Below are 18,696 nucleotides of genomic sequence, written 5' to 3'. Positions count from 1 at the left end.
ACAACAAAACAAAGCATAGCATAATAAAACACAACACAACAAAACATAGCATAGCATAACAAAGCATAGCATAGCAAAACATAGCAAAAGATAGCACAGCATAACAAAACATAGCATAGCATAGCAAAGCATAGCATAACAGATCAAAGCATAGGATAGCAAAACATAGCATAGCATAACAAAACAAAGCATAGGATAGCAAAACAAAACATAGCATAGCATAACAAAACAAAACATAGCCTAGCAAAACACAACAACGCGTGGCCAATGTATAAACTACAATCTGATAACCATCTAGCCCAAGAAACTACCCTACCTGCCATCAGTAATAAAGGAAGTGAGACATATGGTGTCAGTCCTGAATATCGAATAGAGTCACAGGCTACTATCCCCAATGTAACACTATGTGGAGACTATTCAAATGCTCTGCATCAAAGTACATTTCTACAAGCTGCAAAAAATCCAGAACACTGGAGTAAGCAGCCAATTCACATTTCCCAATTGGAGTACATTACATCAATGCTCCCGGCACTCCATCGATGCCCTAAAGATAGGTAGTCATCCTGGAATGCACTCTCCATCATCCTCGGGCCATTTAAAACTAAGATGGTGTCGCAAAATGAGGCGTTATTTGTGAGGCCTGCACAAACAATATGTCAATATTTGCCCTTCACTTGGAACCAAACACCCCATTGTAGTGCTTGACTCAAAGAGGGCAGCGTTGCATAGCAGTCTAAGGCTTACTCAAGGGAGGTGGTGTTGGCTAAAAATCGCCATATACAGGTATGCAGAAATAACACTCAATAATTGATTGACCATTCTGTACTTTGCTTGATAAAAAAGGGAAGAGTTCATTTATCACACACACACTGCTCAACTCTATGCATCAATTTACAAATATACAGAAGCTGTTGGAAATACTTTGTGACATTGCCTCACATTCCTACCCCTCCTGCAAGGGTGGGTCTAGTACCCCCACCACTTACATGTATGCACATCATCTTGTCACCAAATGCAGTGGATTGACCATAACCGGGAGTGAGGGCCCTTCTCACTGACGCCATCCCAGTGGCCCCCCCCATTATCTCAACAAATATTTATAATGGGAACACCTGCCATAGTGACACATAACTCTGACTGAGCATCTCATAGTGGCCCTACAGTATATCCAGTTAAACCGCAGTGGCTGACAGTTTGGGTGTTCAACTAACGCAGTAGCAAGAATACATGTGTAGGCATCACTTAGAATGACAGTACTTATCATATCTGGTAACAGGTATAATGCAAGTCAATCACAGTCCCTAAAAGGAATCACATTTATAATCACACAATTATACAATTACAACCAGGCACCCTGGAAGGAATGCCCAGCAACACATTTCCAAGTTACTTAGCATTTCACATATTAAATGTGACTACCAATCCCCATTAGGAACAACATCATGTAAATGCACCACTTGTGCCACGGCACCTTTTCACCTCTAGGGGATGTCTCTCCAAAGACATCCCAAGTTCAACACTTCACACCTTGGTGCAGTCAAAAAACACCCAGCTGTAGAACAACGTTCCATCCAAAGGTTGGTGTTGTAGCATTGCAGAGCCCTTGAGGAGTTCTTTCCTTTCAGTCCCCAGAGACTGAGAGTGGGGTCGTTTTCCATCTGTGCGGGGGGGGTGGGAGGAGACCTCATTGCTCCTGCAGCTCCCCCTGCACCATTGCCCAAAAATTGCAGTGGCCCCATATTCCTGTGGTCACCACATGCAAGAAAACACAGGTTTTCCTGCAGGCCTGTACCTGTCCTGCCAGGCATTATGGAGCACTTTTCTCTTCGCATGTGCCTATTTGAGTAGTGGTTCTCCTGCTGCTCTGTGGAGAGCCGCCCTGCCCTCTCTGGTGGCCTCACACCGCATTCACATCTCTTCAGGGGCCGGCCCACCCGGGCATCCGGCATCCAGGTAGATTGGAGAGCAGCTCGGGGAGCTCAATCCCGGATGCTCTCGCTGGCTCCCCGACTGGCCAGCACCATCGTGTGCTGCCGTGGGAGGCGGCTCTTCATACTGGTCTGCAGATACGGATGATGCCAATGGTTGGGCGGGGCCATGGTGGAATGCAGTTGCACTCCCCCTCTTTCCTCCTGCTGCGTGGGAGTGGGGTGGCACTCCCTCTTCTCCCCTCACACCAGGACTGGAGTTGGGGATCTCGGGCCCCCAGGTAATACTTCATGGGAATGCAATGGTGCTCCCCAACTTCCACCTTTGTCGGACCCAGAGTTGGGTTTCCCGGGCCCCAGAGAATTCTTTGTGAGGGGCGTGAATGCACTCCCCCACTTCTGCAGGCCCAGAGTTGGGGGTCCTGGGCCCCAGGAAGTTCTTCACAGGGAGCGCGAAAGTGCTCCCCTACTTTTTTCTTTGCGGGGGCATGATACACTCCCCGACTTCTGCAGGGCTCGGAGTTGGGAGTCCTGGGCTCCTCGCACCATTTTCAGTGGGGTGCAACTGCACTCCCCTACCTCTGTTTTTGTCAGGGGCCAGGGTGGGCTCCTGACTCCCTCTGGGGGCAATTTCACGGGGAGCGCAACGACACTCTCTGAATTTACTTTCTTCTGGGGGCAACCCCCGGGACCTGACCCACCCTGGGGGCACATCCAAGACAGGCAGCGGAGCACCACATGCTTTATCATTGGTCTGATTAGAGGTCATAGTAGCAGTCAGGGCCTTCCAACTGCTCATGGCGCCAGGCTCCAGCACCAGTCATCCTCAGAAATGCCACACCCCAGAGAGAACTCCTTTTCCTGTGCAAGACCTTTTAAAAGAAATTGGAGGGCACTGGCAGGAAGGCACTTCTGCCCTATCCTGCAGCTACACCTCACTTCTCTGCCCCGCTCCACCCTTACTGCACAGGCCTCTGAGATATTTCAAAATGGCTTCGTCCAAGGGTCTCTTGCCAAATGATCTCTGAAAATCCCCCCTCCCGCCTTGCTGACTTCATGGCCTGGAGCATTCCGGTGTCTGGCACTGGGTGACAGCTACTGATAGATAACCAGCAGCTTCACCCTGAACTCTCCTTCCCGAAGAGAAGAACTTCGCCCTTCGAAATGCTTGCAGTGAACAGCTAGTCATCTAATGCTACTGCTTTTGGAGGAAGGTAATTAATCCAACCTGGCAAGGTCACACCTGGATAGGCTCTGATTGTGAGGTGAGTCAGGGGAATATGACATTCCTGGATGACCCAAAAGCAGTACAATTATGGCTTTGGACTCAGCAAAATACTTCTTTTTACACAACTTACAGTGTACTTTGGTGCGTGACTGGAATTCATAGGCCCTAGGGAAGTGAAACTACCCCATGTGGTCTTCATTGGAGAGTAATGGAGTTTTCCTACAGTGAAACGGTAAAGCACACTGACTTTCCCTTACATGTGTCTCCCCACATTATAAAGCCTATTCCATGTCACCACCCAACTCTGCATAATTCTTGCCACATCATTCTATCTGTACCTGCTTCTGGGCTGCGCACAACAGAAATCTCCCCCACTCAGCCCATACACAGGTTCACATGCGTGTGCACTCATGTCTACATGTAACCAGTCCAGTGCCACTTACCCTGGTTGCCGCGCTGAGGCCTTCTCTCACAAGGCGGACACCGGTGAAATTCACATTCAGTCTATTTCATCATGAGTTCACTGTGGGTGAGTCCAAGCTTATGAGGCTCTCTCACAGTAAAAATTACAAAATTAAGGCCCCGATGTAGGTAAATCTAATATACCGATTCATAAATACCGAATTTTACCGATTCGGTATTTATGATTCGGTAAATTAGATGTAGATAAAAAATCGGTAATTTTTACCGATTCGGTAGGATTCGGTATTTACTGATTCGGTAAATACCGAATCGGTATTTGCCATTGATTCCTATGGGCCTTGAAGCCCATAGGAATCAATAACAAATACCAATTCGGTAATTACCGAATCGGTAAAATTACCGAATTGACATGGGGAACAGGGTGTCACTTTGACACCCTGTTGCACCCCTGTTTCAGGCTTGTGTGCCATGTGGCACACAGACATGCCCTTAGGGCATGTCTGTGTGCCACATGGCACAGGTGTACATGCACAGATGTGCATGTACACAGGGATTCGTTATTTACCATGTAATAGTATTACATGGTAAATACCGAATCCTAAAAGCCCTGTAGCACTGTTAACAGTGCTAACTACATTTGAAAATACATATTCGGTAATTTTACCGCTCGGTAAATTTACCGAATCGGTAAAATTCACATATTCGGTAAATTTACCGATTCTGTAATTTTACCGATTCTGTAAAATTAACGATTCGGTAAAATTACTGAATATGTATGTTTTAAACACCCCTACATATCAATGTCCAAATACCGGTCGGAAACGCCCGAAAATCGGTATTTTCGGCCATTTCTGACCGGTATTGCCCTACCTACATCTGGCCCCAGGTGTTCAAACAGCAAGAAATGGTCAGAACCACCTTCTAACAGGTGGTTTCCTCATTCAAGCAAAATTCTAGAAATGCTCACAGAACGGAGTGCTTTGCTACAGACTGTCAGATGACACACGTATCCATAAAAAGGAAAACCTTCAGTGGAACTTCTTTCTTGGTATAATTTGGAACAATTTACACTGTCTTACAGCAAACATTAGGAACATGGAACATCACCTGAATTTCAGTAAGAAAGAAAAGACTGACTTTCTTCTAACTAAAAAAGTGCTGGGATGGACCCACTGGATGTTCATTCCCAACAGCACAATAATCTCTACCTCCTGTTCTGGGAAGACCTGTACCATGGTGTTGGACCTGGCCCTTTTCACAGGGTCACCCACAAATGTTTTGCCTTCCTTCTCCTACTTTTTGTAAAATGTGTTTCTTTGCACTTTACCACGTCTAATCAGTGCTAAAGTGCTTGTGCTCTCCCCTTGAAACATGGTAGAATTGGCTTATACCCAAATGGCATATTTAATTTACTAATGAGTCCCTAGTAAAGGGTACTGCATGTGCACTGGGCATGTAAATTAACTGCTACTAGTGGACCAGTAACCACTGATTGTGCCATCCACTTAAGTAGTCCTTTAAACATGTCTCAGACCTGCTATTGCAGAGCCTGTGTGTGCAATTTTAACCTGCCATGTCGACCTTGCAAAATAAACATTTTGCCAGGCCTAAAACATTTTTTTTAAATAAATATACACCACCCCTAAGCCAGACCCTGGAGAGCATCAAAGGTAGGGTGCAATGTATTGAAATTATTGGACATGTACTTTTACATTTTACATGTGGTCAAAAACAATTAAATTTGTTTTCCACTACTGCAAGGCATATCTTTCCCATAGGTTGACTTACTGTATTTGAGTTGCCTTATTGCATTTTATAAGTTTAATTTTCAAAGAGGAAGAGCTTACTAGTTTATGTTTGGTGTCTCAAAAGTCCTAGTTTAAAATATGAGCTTACGGTGAATTACAATTTTGAAAATGTCACTTTTAGAAAGCTGTCACTTTATTGCCATAGCTATTTGGTGCCTGCAGCCTTTCTCTGGTCAAATGACTGGGTGTAGTTGGCCTTTGTGTATTCCTCCTAGCCATCCACACACAAATAACCCTGGGCGTAGGACTACGCTACGGTTGAGTAGTTTGCTCAGCTAAGCACTACGTGAATTGCACATAGCACAGTGCAAAAATGCGTAGCGGGCAATTTTTAATAGTTCGCTGTCCTCCAGTTGGTGACTGTGAGCGAGAAAAATGACATCCCGGCGAGACTTTTTCCTCGTTTGTGATCAGCAACATCCAGATGCCGATCGCAAGCGTAGAAAATAAACCTCCTGCGAGATTCTCAACACCGGGAGGTCAGGTTTCTCATTGCAAGTGGTCGCGTATACTCGCACCTGCTCGTGATGAGAAACTACCAGTCCGCGTTGAGAAAACTGCAGCTCGAGTACAAATCTACTTGAATGGCAGAAAACAACCGCTTGCACTGTGCAATCAGTGCGAACGGCAGTTTCCCTACTGCACTATGCAGTTCCCGTAGCTAAGCCCAGGGTTACACACAATAGGAGCTACGGTCTGACTGGATGTGTCAACACTGGCAGGATGGGAAGGAGGAGCTAGCCAGGCCTCACTTACATCTGAAAAGGCTGTGTTCTGTCTCCACACAAAGGACTGCATACCTCCTGTAGGTAGTCAGGAGCCAGAGAAGGGAGGCACTTCATCTGTGCACTTCAAAGGCATGTCTCCAGAAGTTTCTCCCCACCTCAAAGGCACAGATGGGTACAAAAGAAGGACCTCAGGCATCACCATTTCCGTACATTTCTGGACGTGTGGATTCTCTGCAAGGCAGAAGACTGGTGTGCTGCTACAAGGACTGCCACTCTGCTGGACTGATTCTCTGAAGGAACTGATGCCCTGTTGTGCATACTTGCTGCCTGCTGCCCACTTGCCTGTGCGCAAAGGACTGGACTTGCATCACTTGAACCCCGAACACAGAGTGACTCCAAGTGCTAGTTGTCTAGCCTCTGAAGCCTCAGGTTCAGAACAGACTTCCAACAACCTTGTGCCAGCACCTGGACTCTGCCATCTGTAAGTCCCTGCCAAGGACCTAAGGTACTCTGCCAGCATCTGTGGATCCAGGGGAACCGATGCATCACCTCTGCAGTGCTGCAACTCAGAGCAGAACGGATGCATCTCTGCTGCTGCATGGATTGGACCCATTGCAAAGACCTGCATCACTGTTGCAGCCCACATCACCTTTGGAACTAATAGTGCATGACTCATCCTTGACGCAGGCCCTCGCATCGACGGGAACGCTGGACCCTGCATCGCAGCTTTGTAGTTCTTCAGAACTGAAGCATTGCCCGACTGTGCGTCCCACTCCCCATGCCAGACTTTGCATCACCCCATCAATGGGATCCTCAATATTGACGCAACAGGATCTCGCACTGTAGGCTCGTCACCTCTCAGAACCGGCGCGTTGTCTCGGCTGCACGATGCATCTTCTGCACAGTTCCATGCAACACTCCGCAAACCAGTATTTAAGGTACTCTGCTCATCAGGCCTAACCGTATCCCAGTAGCTGGCCCGTGATCCATCGGGCACCTTGAACTTGTGGCTTTGCCCCAGTCTGGCACAACCAGATATCCACAGTTTGCGCTTTTTGGCTTTTGGTGCTATCTTCTCTAAAAACATTAAAATTCAATATCTCTGGTTCTTCTAATTGGATTTTTTTGGGATCTTTCTTTCTTTAATGAAATGAAGCTCTATCTTTCTAACCTGGCACGGCATATTTGTAAGAGGTATTATCACTGTTTTACTGTTTGGAGTCTTTCACAAATACTTTACACATTGCCTTTAAGTTAAGCTTGACTGTTCTGTGGTTAGCTACACGGGGGTTGAACACAGGTTAATTTTGGGTTTGCTTATACCTTACCCTGACTAGTATTGTGGTTAATGCTTTACCAGGGCTAATATCCCGGTCAACAAGTAACCCAATTTCTAACACATGCTAAGCGGGATGGCTGGTATTCATAGTGTGGATGAGAAGTGAGAGTAGAAAAATCCCTTAGCGAGGGCTCTGATGATATAATGTTATGGATTAGGCTCTCCCATCAAAGATTGGCCACACAATGAACCCTAGAAAATGGCATCCTAAATGAGCCTACCACTTCAACGTATTCATGACATCAAAATGAAAATTATTAACCAAAGTACTAGATAGCACAAACCCTGAGCTATGTTGAATAACACTGCAAAGTTGTAAATAAAAACCCAATTGTTTATTTATTCAAGCAGAGTATTTTTTCTTAACAATATAGTTTAAGCATAGTTATTAATTGACTACTCTGGAGAACCAAGAAAATGCACCTGTGAGGAAGAGGATACTCCTGAATTACCCTCACCTGTACTGTGGAAAGCCAAGAAGTACCTTGGATTCTTGACAGTTCAATACTTTGGATATAGTATCTATCAAGTATTAAAAGTATTGAAGGGTCCTTGAATAAACATGGCCCAAATGGGGCAGCCTCAGACAGTGTTATGGTGCTCTAGATAGACATAAATGACACCTGACTGGTACACTGTGGGATCAGTGGCTTTAACAGCTTAAGCCAACTCCATGCATCTGATCCTAGGTGCCATCCAATGATTTGAAGACACAGTACAGTCCTATATGTGGAGAGCCTGACCCTATACCTAATTTCCTATTCAACTGTCCTGTCACATGGAACGATGGTATGCATCCTGAAACTGTTACAGCTAGCTCACTACGTTCTTGATTGCAACAATTACTATTTGCTGGCTAAGCCTCATGCTATTTTGAAGTTCAACACCTGCCCGTGGAAGTTCAATTTGTATTAGGAGACTCACTCATGTTTCTATTTAGTACTACAGTTCAAGAAAGATTAAATGAACATTAGAAAAAGCCAACATGTCTTCTTTAATGTGCCACTACATGGAAACAGAGGCAAATGCAAACCGATCATTTGTGGCATGCCACTTTATAATCTACTGCATGGTACCACAAATGTGGGCAATTAAAGTCAGGACATTGACAAAGAAGCCAAAGAAAGAGTCTGGCTGAGAAGGGATGAGGCACAAATAGTGTGTGTTTATTCAGGCCTGTGTTACAGGTGTAAACACACTAAACCCAGACCTGTTGGATTTACCAATCCATGTTTTTTTTCTCAGAGTGATGCCAGAAGTGCAAAAGGATTGTCCAGAGTCGATGGTCCACAGAACTGAAACTCCACCATGGTTGAACTTACACGCCTGTCTGGGGTTTACTTGTGAGTTTTCTTGTGTGCCATTTCAGATGGGATATGACTTAGCAGTACAAGTGGACTATTCCTATTGAAGCAAGACTCATGATGATTTGCACAATGTTGGCATGTTTCTGTAGTGGCACAATCAGCAAAAGTAAAGGTTGAATGAAATGTGACTCAGAGAAATGACCAAAGGCTAAGATTAATGCAACCATTCGACTCCTCACTTTTATTCTTTTCTCAGTGGTTACAACTGTAGTCACTGAGCTGTCCCTGCCTTGTCAGTTGTTGCTGATGTCATTGTCCCTGCCATTCTATCTGCTGCGGTCACTACTCCTGTCATGGCTGTGACCTGCGCTGTTTTGGCTGACTTGTTCACTGTTGTTGAAGCAGTTTGTGTTGTTTCTTTAGTCCCTGCTGTGCCTACTGATGCAGCCACAACTTTTACCTCTGTCTTGCTGGCAGTTGGAGCTGCTGTTGTTCTTGGTTGTAGGAAACATTTTTTTTGCCTGGTGTCTGGTGCAATTTTGACTGAAAGTGTGCTGGGTTCCTGCCAAACAGGACCCCCGCACTAGTGTTCTTTTTTTTGGGATGCCTTGTAAGTCCCTATTAAATGGTACCCCTGGAACCTAGGGCATTGGACCTAAGGAGTGTCCCTAAGGGCAGCAGCACCAATTGTGCCACCCCAAGGGACTCATCACCAAGCTTACGCAAACTGCCATTGCAGCCTGTGAGTCTTGGTGCAGATAAAACAAAAGAGTCTACATGGCACACATCGCTGTGTGCCATGCCTTCCAGCAATACATGTGGTATAACTAATTCACACCTACAGCAGGCCTTACAGTCCTAATGTAGGGTGCACTATACCAATGTGAGGGCATATATGCAAGAGCGTATATGACCCAGTGATATCTAAGTTCACCCTTAAATATTACCAGTGCCCAGGGTAGCCATAACAAGTATGTACATGGGCTGAACATTCATCATTACGAGTTCCCCATCTACATGATGGCTTCACTGTACCTCAAGGTGTTTGATACTCCCTGTAACACCCCTAGATTTAGTATTTAGGTGCTACCTGTTATATTTTGGGGGTCTCTAGTTGGCACAGGTAGGTACTTGTGACAAATAGGGACCCGGGCCTCTAGTCAGGGTAAGGGGTATGCACTCTTTAGATAACCCCTGCTCACCCCTTGGTATCTTGGCATTAGCAGACAGGTTTATCAAAGGCAATGTGTAAAGTATTTGTACCAACACTCACAGTAACACAGTGAAAACACCAAAAATGCACTCCACACGAGTTTCGAAAAATAGAAGTATTTAATCTAAACTAAACAAGACCAAAACGACAAAAATCCAACATACACAGTGTGAGAAGTTGGCCTGTTATATGATGTTCACTATTCTAGTGAGCACCTTGCACCAGTCCAAACAACCCTTATGGTGATGGTTGTAAAGTCAACCTTATAGACCAGCTATCCTAGTGGTAGCATGGACAGAGCAGTCTTAGGCTAACACTTCAGAGAGCATGTGAAGCCAATTGTTTTACCAATAATAACCCCTTGAATACCAAATGAAAGGACAACACACAAGGTATATATCAAATATATATGTATTTATTTCTAACACGACCCATCTGCACTCTTTATGAGGTCAGAGTTCGAGATACAGCACAAGTTACTTAATAAGCATACGTTTAGTTGCACAAATACAATTCTGCCCTAGGGGCCTCACGAACCATATACTAAAGAAGTGGTATAAGAACCACTTCAGGACAGGTGAATAGGCCTAGAGCCTTGGAAATCCGCGGGGCTACACAGAGTAACTGAAGGTTAGGAAGCAGGAGCCCCACAGGATGCGTATGCAGTGTCTAAACACACACGTGGGTTCTCATAGACTTTCAATGGGAACGTAAAGTTTAGAAACTAGTTGATTTCGGACCTTCCAGGTGGACTACGGGAAAACCCAGTTAAAGTAGGACACTTGGATAGTTATTACCCATGGGAGCACCGGAGTACTCGAGTTACCTCACCCAGGGAAGCCGGGTGCATAGGTGTCAAGTCGTGTCGGGTTTCGTCGTCGAATCCTATGGAGAGCTGCAAGAAGATGCTGCAGGCGACCAGGAGGAAGATGTCCGGGTGGATCCAAGGGTGGATCGAGGAAGTGAAGAACCTGAAAGCAGAGGGGACAGAGTCTGGGTCACTATCCAGTGACCAGGATGGAACCAGGACGGAACCAGGCGATGTCGAGATGCAATCAGGTGAAGAAGTGAAGCTTGTCTCTGCAGCCACGTGGACCAGGAGGCGTCGATGACAACCAGGAGCTGGATACGGACTGCCCCACAAAGGCTCTCGCTGTTGGCGGTTTCGGCTTCCGGATCAGAGTCAACAGGCCTTGGCAAAGGCAACCCACGCAGGATGTAAAGATCGGCTTCTTGTTCAGACCAACAAGGTATGAGGAGCTTCTCCTTTGCACGAAAGCAGGAGCAAGCCCAGAGCAACCAGGCAAGCAGTGTTGATTCAAGGTGATTTCTTCAGGAGGGCCACTAGCCAACGGGCTAACAACCACAAAGATGCATCGAGGAGAAATGCAGGTGCAGGCCCCACGCGGCACTCGTGGATTGTGGAGGGATGAGCTTTGGTGCACTTACTGTTCGGGGCTTGGGCTTCTCAGGTTCCAATGCACAACTTCGAGGGTGCCTCAGAAGCTGCACAGTTAGCAAAAAGAAGATACTGCAGGTGGTCCAGTCCCACGTCTCTCGTGTCCTCCACAGGTCTCAGATTTGCTGTGGATGTGGGTCGGGGTCAGAGAAGTCTGGAAGTTTTGAGGCTGCGTCGCTAGGTCATCGGGATCCAGCTGGAGTGTCGATGTATTGTATGTATTGTATTGCGACTTATATAGCGCACGTATCACCCGAAGGTATCAAGGCGCTTGCTTAGGGAACCCGTCCTGGTATTCCCCTGTGAGATACCCCGGCAGGGTATCCACAAGGTGAAAGCCAGGCATCCCGCCGCGAGGGGCCGTAGTGGAGATTAAGCAAGCTATTGCCCAGAGTCGCAGAGTGTGACCCCGTGAGTCGAGTAGGCACCGGAGCGAGAATTGTCGAGTCCGTGGAATTTTGAGCCCGAGACCCGCCGAGGCGGGGAATCGAACCCTGGTCCACGTCCAATCTCAGCTTCCAGGTCTGCCGCCTCTAACCACTGAGCCACGCTTCTCCACTCGATGAAGCAAACCAGCAAGTTACTAGTGGTGCCTGTTTGCACAGGGTGGTCACTCTTTAACCACAAGGGAGATTCTTCAGTCTTCTAGTTGCAGTAGAATGTCGAAGGTCCAGAGTTTCGTTTCAGAGTTTCAGTTCAGGATAATCTAAAGTCTCTAGACTCAGCTCCTACCTATATACTGATTTGAGGGGCTGGATTACCTGCTAGGTCCCTCCTATGGGTGGGACCAGGGAAGGTGGTGGTTACACCCCTTTCCCTTTGTCCAGTTTCGTACAAGAGCTGGGGCTGGAGTGCCCCAGCAACTGGTTTGAACGGGGCTATGCATGGGGCACCTTGTGTGCCCCAGGCAGTGTCTCATTTCATTCAACCCAACCTGCCCCAATACACAAGAGCCTGTCTGGGGAGGTGCTCGCACCTCCCAAGGCAGGAAATCTATTATCCAGGCCTCCCCTGCCAGAGTTTCGTCCAGCAGCAGGAGGTCAGACTCGTGTCTGTGGCAGCAGCATCCATTTTGTGATGCTAAGGCTCTGTTTAACTTTAACCGGGTAAAGCTACAACTACATGTCTTCTCCCTCTAGAAAGGTGGAATGCTACCCCCGCCACCAGAACTGGCAGGGGGTAGTATTCCAAAGCGTATGACACCTTACACGACATGTTTTGATAAAGCCAAACCAAAGTTAGCAATAACCGCGAGGATTATATTGCACTTAAGAGTATATGGTATGGCTATATCATAGAACAGCTATAAGGACATGGTTCCGAAAGCTGCAGACAGGCTCAGCTCATGCTAGAGCACCATCTCACATAAAACCAAGCACTCTGCCTCCAGGATTGTTAAGGCCTGCCTTTGGAGTGACTTATAGGTATATATGTGTCTATATATAATGGTAGGTATAGGAATACTATACCTAAGCAAGGGGTGATTACATGATCTTGCCCCAGCTGAGTGATCAGCCAGTTGTGTCAGTTTGGATGGCCAGCCAGGGGTGGCATAATACATGCTGCTGCCCATGGTAGGCCTTGGATGCACCTATGCCCTGGGTACCTATGGTACACTATACAGGGGCTCACAAAGGTGACCCAATCCCCAATTGGACATGTACCTAAAGAACATGTTATGAATTTAGAGAGAGAACAACTGGGCTGTGGGTCTGATTAGCAGGCCCACAGCCACACTAGAGTCGGAAAACCAGTGGATCAGATCAAAAAGTGGGGGTGAACATAGGAAGCAGGCCCTACTCTCCTACACACAGTTCAAGGTTAAGATTTCAAAAGAGTTCTTAAGGTTGCGATAAAATAATCCACAGTTGCATCATGTTTTAACCAAAAGTACCTTTAGATGCGACAAAAGTTTGAAGGGAAAGCTTCAGTGTTGAAAAACAAGTGATGCATTATTCCTGAGAACCTGGGGAGGCGATGTGACTACCCCGCTGGACGCAACAGGTGTGTTGCAGTGACTCCGGTCTGTATGGGGAGGGATGCGATACCTTGTATGGATTCGGGTGCGCAGGTTTTGTAGGAAGCGTCTTGCAAAGGTATGATGAAATGATCTTCGGGACGGTGACGATCTCAGGTGCGGAGGTGATGCGCAGCATCGATCTTCTCCTCTCGCGGCCCCTCGATGCGATGCTCAGCGACATCTCTCGCAATGTGATGCGGTCCGCAAGCAAGCGGTGCGACGATCCCACCCAGTGACGACAGGCTCTGTGACGATAGTAGCAGCGATGGTACACTTCCCACACCGGAGCGATGTGTTCCGCAAGCAAAGGATGCATCGGTTCTTGCAGCGGCAACAGGGGCTGCAACGATCTCGATCTTCGCGGCGGCGGGATTTTGCTCGCACTGACGGGGATGCGCTCCGCAAGCCAGCAATGCGTGAAATTTTGCAAATTGTCTTTAATTTCTTATTATCCAGCTCCCCAACAACAAGTACAACTTCCAGAGGCACCATAACTGGCCCGAGCACTCTTGGAAGGACAGAACCATTTCAGTAGAGTTCAGGGGGGAAGCTGGGGGTGAAGTCCTTTTGTTCCTGGGACTTCTTAACAGGGATCCAGCTCTACTCAGGCCCTTGGAGATCTCTTCAAGCAAGGGGACACAGCACAAAGCAAAGTCCTTCCCCTCTCCTTGGCAGCAAAGCAACTGTAAGTCAGCCCACAAACACACAGCAGGACAGTCCTTCCTCTTCAGTCTTCCAGCTTTCTCCTTGGCAGAGGTTCCTTCGTGATTCCAGGATGATCTAATTTTCTGTAGCCTGGGGTCCTGTACTTATACCCCAAAAACTATTTGTTCCCTTTGTGCAGGAGGGCTCTGAGCCTGGTCTGAACCAGTTCTGGGTGTTCCTTGAGCACTTTGTTTTCCTGGCTTCTCCTTTCCTTTCAGAGAGAGGGGCAGGGTCGTCAGCTGCCCAGCAGGAGGTGGAGCCAGCATTGTGGAAGACAGGCCTACCCTATTCAGGCCCAGGTGCTACCCCCTCCCACCACTCTAGATGCAGATAGAGCTATTCAGCCCAGGGATGGCCCACTCAGCCTCTGGGAGCCACCCAGCCCCTATCACTCACAAACCAGAGAGTCAATTCACAAACAGGCCAAGGTACACAGAAAGGTCAGACAAGAGAACAGCCACTTTCTAAAAGTGCTGTTCTCAAACACAGGATTTAAAAACCACCTTTCCTAAGAGATGTATTATTACATTCTGAGTTCAGGGATACCAGAATTTGATGTCCATCTTGCTCCTATGGGAAGATATGCAGGTAACCACTGCACATAACATTCCCCATTATAGCCTATGGGCAAGATAGCCTTACAATAGTGAAAAACAAAAATGGCTGTAATTCACTACCAGAGCATGTCACCTGCACTAGTACATGCTCTACATTTCACATACACTGCACCCTGCCCAGAGGGGTACCTTGGGCCTTCCATAGGGGTGTCCAATGTGTACAGAAAGGGAAGGGTTAGGCCTGGACAGTAGAGACACTGGCCAGGTTGACATGGCAGTCCACAGACTGCACACAGGCACTGTGGTGGGAGGCCTGAGACACCATTTTAGGGCTACTCATGTGGGTGGCACAATCATTGCTGCCGGCCCACTAGTAGTATTTGAATCACCAGCCCTGGCACTCTCAGTGCATTTTACTTGGGACTTCTTGGTAATACAAATATGCCAATCATGGATAACCAATTACAATAACAATTTACTCAGGGAGCACTTGCACTTTGACACTGATCAGCAGTGGCAAAGTGCCCAAAGCATCTAAACAAGCAAAAACGAAATCCAGCATAGTGTCAAAAATACAGGAGGTAGAGGCAAAAAGTCAGGGGAAACCATGCCAAAGATGCCAGGTCAAACAGTATCCCTCAATCCTGAACTTCAGATTCGCCTGACCTAAAGACAAAGGGGACAAAGAAGAAATACTGTACCCGAGACCTGAATGCCTGCAGAGTAGTTTTGGTGCAAATGCCTGCCTGTCGCTTCAAGACTGAATAATCAAGGTGAACTGCCTCGTTCTACCACTGTGTGACCTATGAGTACCCCAGAGGACTACCAGCCTTCCCAAACTGCCCAAGAACTCCCTTGGAGTAGAGGAGCTGCTCCCCTGCATTCTGCAGGCACTGAAACCGCTGAGTCAGATCAACCAACTTGCAGCTTCCCAGCCCAATCAGCGCAGCAACTGACCAGGAAGAGGTACTCATGCTCTGGAAGGACAGATCTGTCTCCCCACGGAGTGCAGTCCTGTATTTGCCCCTGCCAGCTGTTGGTCCCTGACCGTGAGGAACATTTATGCACCAGGCCAGCCATTGTTGTTGTCAAACTCTCTTTAAAAAAAGAGGCTTAAAATAAATAAAAACATTATATTACAAGCAAGTACATAAGGATCGTTTGAGAACTGTTTTAATTTATTGATCATATGTCAGAATCCATATACATGAACAACATAATAGTTAATAACAGAATATACACAACATCGCCAAACCTAAAAAGAAGGTGCTCTCACCTGGTTAAAGAAGTGTTCAAAACATTTTAATGTTAGTAGTTAAGATCTCTGGATATCTCTTCAGGACATTAAAAAGATTCAGGGCCTTATTTATAAGGCCTTGCAACCGTTGTGCGCTTCTGTTGCGTCATTTTTTGTGACGCATCGGTGGCGTAAAACATGCCTCCTGTTGCGCCCTATTTACAAAGTGACTCATCTAAGCAGATGCGTCACTTTGTAAACCCCTGAGCTACATTATACCTCCGTCACATATAATGTATGCAGGGTGAGCGTTCCCACGTAAGTAAGCCTCGTAGAAGTGACGTAGTGAAATCTACGAGATTTCACTGCACCACTTCTAGGGTGCAAATGTATCAATGTCTTACACCTGCCTCACAGCAGGCGTAAGACTAACGCAGGCCCTTTCACATGGGAAGGACACATTGCTGGAGTTGCGTCACTTTTGTAACACAGTCCAGCAATGCTTCACTTTTTCACCTACAGATACGTCAGAAATACTGACGTATCTGTAACTCCTTGCAACATGATGCGTCATACAGTAAATATGACACATCCATCATGTCGCAAGGAGGGCACACTGAGAAGTGACGCATCGCTGCTTTCACGCAGCGATGCGTCACTTCTCATAAATGAGGCCCTCATTACTTACTGGGGGCCTAGTAAGAATTTGGTTACCCTTAGAGGTAAGAAGAGCCCACCAGTTATTGATTTATGGTTTAAAGCTTGAGATGGTGCAATTCCCTTAAGGTGAATCATGCCGATTTAAGACCTTTGGCTTGTGACAGAATGGCAACTTTTGACTGTGTCACTCTGGGAAATTATGGGGTTTGGGCAATATACTCCATGACTGGCAGACCCGTGGCACTGGCCTTAGCGAAGTAAAACTAGCAGTTCCTTCTGTTATGTTTGTATGCGCTACAGACATTTATTATAGGCTTCATAATTGTTTAAAGGCCTGTTTGTCCATTGGCTGCTGGAAACATGTTTACATTTCTACTGATCATACAACATTTTTCCTTTAACTGCTGCGGGCGTGTTGTGCCACTGGCTTTCGTGTTTCCCTTTTTTTGTTAATTAGAATGCACGTTTGTTTTGACATAATGTGGAGCCGAATTGCTCCCACGCTGTTTGTTGTTTTCCTGGGGGTCATTGCTACGTGCTCTACTTGTGGCACGAGCATATTTTGCATTTTTTGAGTTAAGTGTCACTTCTGTTGTGTTTGGTAAAAACAATTTGTGACACTTGAATTCCAGAGTTTCTTTCATGCCATACTATGCACCAATCTTCATTGAGCAACGTAGTTTTTCATAACAACCATTTAGTGACCGATGTCTTCTACCTTTGGCAAACGTTGTAAAGCTTTCCAAAGATAATTTTGTATTTCAGTCAGCGGGTCATTACCAATTTTGACCACTGCATTATTACATTTCTAAAACCTTTCATATCCCCGAATATATATATTTATATCCCTGAATGATCGATAATGTTATGTAAAACCTTTTTCTTTGATCGCTGTTATACACGATCTAACCTGCTACAATGAACATGATGTTTGGGCGTGTGTGCTTCGTATTTTGGAAAAAAATGTTTCTTGCAACTTTTAACAAAATTCGTCAATATTCCTCGATTTTTCAGATTATAAATGTATTCATTCTGGCTTTTGCCAGCACCTTTTGATTTTACTATACATAATTTGTTGTAGGCACGTTCAGCTAGCCCTCTTCATCTATTGGTCTATTTTTATGACAGTCACATATTTCCTACACCCGCAAATGCATATAGTATGGATCAGTGGGTCAGCCCACTTCAGTCATTGGCTAACTTCACTGTGAGAGATGGCATTCTACTTTTTCACAAGGAGCACAACAGCAGAAATAAGTAGTTCACTTCAGTGCCAGGAACTATGAGACTAAACAATATTTTTGCTTTTAGCTATTTTTTTGGTGTTGGTTCAGCTGGTCTCCCAACAACAAAGTTTTACTAAAGCCATGGCAACCCAAACAAAGCACCATCAAAATGAAAAGGCTGGTAGACAACATTAGACCTATTGTTTTGCCAATGCTTGTTTATAGCTTCAAGATATACTAATGAAATAACCAAATAAAGAGGTTTGCCTTCGTTGACCATGTGTTTTTAGCTATGGCCTCCCATCCTCATGAACTATAGGAATGAGCCTTCATTTTGGTTAAGTCAGCTGATCACAAAGCTAAAATCAGGCAAGGTATCTGATGGCTGTCTGTGCAAGTCAAACAAACATCTCTTGTGGCAACGGTAATGCGGCTGTAAACTGCTCTTTGTCCCAAGCATTTAACTCTTTCAATTCAAGAAATGCTTCAAAGATATTTATTGATTTGAAGAACTCAGCCTAACGATTATTTGCACAAGACAATAAATGGTAACTGTTTGATTAATAAAATATAGTTTATTATGTAAGCTTCTTTAAAAAAAAGGTGTAAATAGTTTATGAGAGCAACTTTAAATAAAATTGTTCCTCTCATTTTAATTGGAATAAAGAATATCATTTCACAGTTTGTTTTGCCAAAAGATCTTACGTGCCTGCATTGTTAAACCTAATTAATCTCATTTTTTTGTTTAGTTTAATATGAAATTCGTATGTTGGGCAGAAGGTGATTAGCGCTGCTACCCATTACTTAGTGGGATTGAAAATAGTTCCCTTTGAGTTGAGAGTTGTTTTTATCAATTAT

This window comes from Lissotriton helveticus, chromosome 2_1, assembly GCF_964261635.1.
Source record: "Lissotriton helveticus chromosome 2_1, aLisHel1.1, whole genome shotgun sequence".
NCBI lineage: Eukaryota > Metazoa > Chordata > Amphibia > Caudata > Salamandridae > Lissotriton > Lissotriton helveticus.
The sequence above is the reverse complement of the archived record's forward strand: the minus strand, read 5'-3'. Positions refer to the sequence as shown.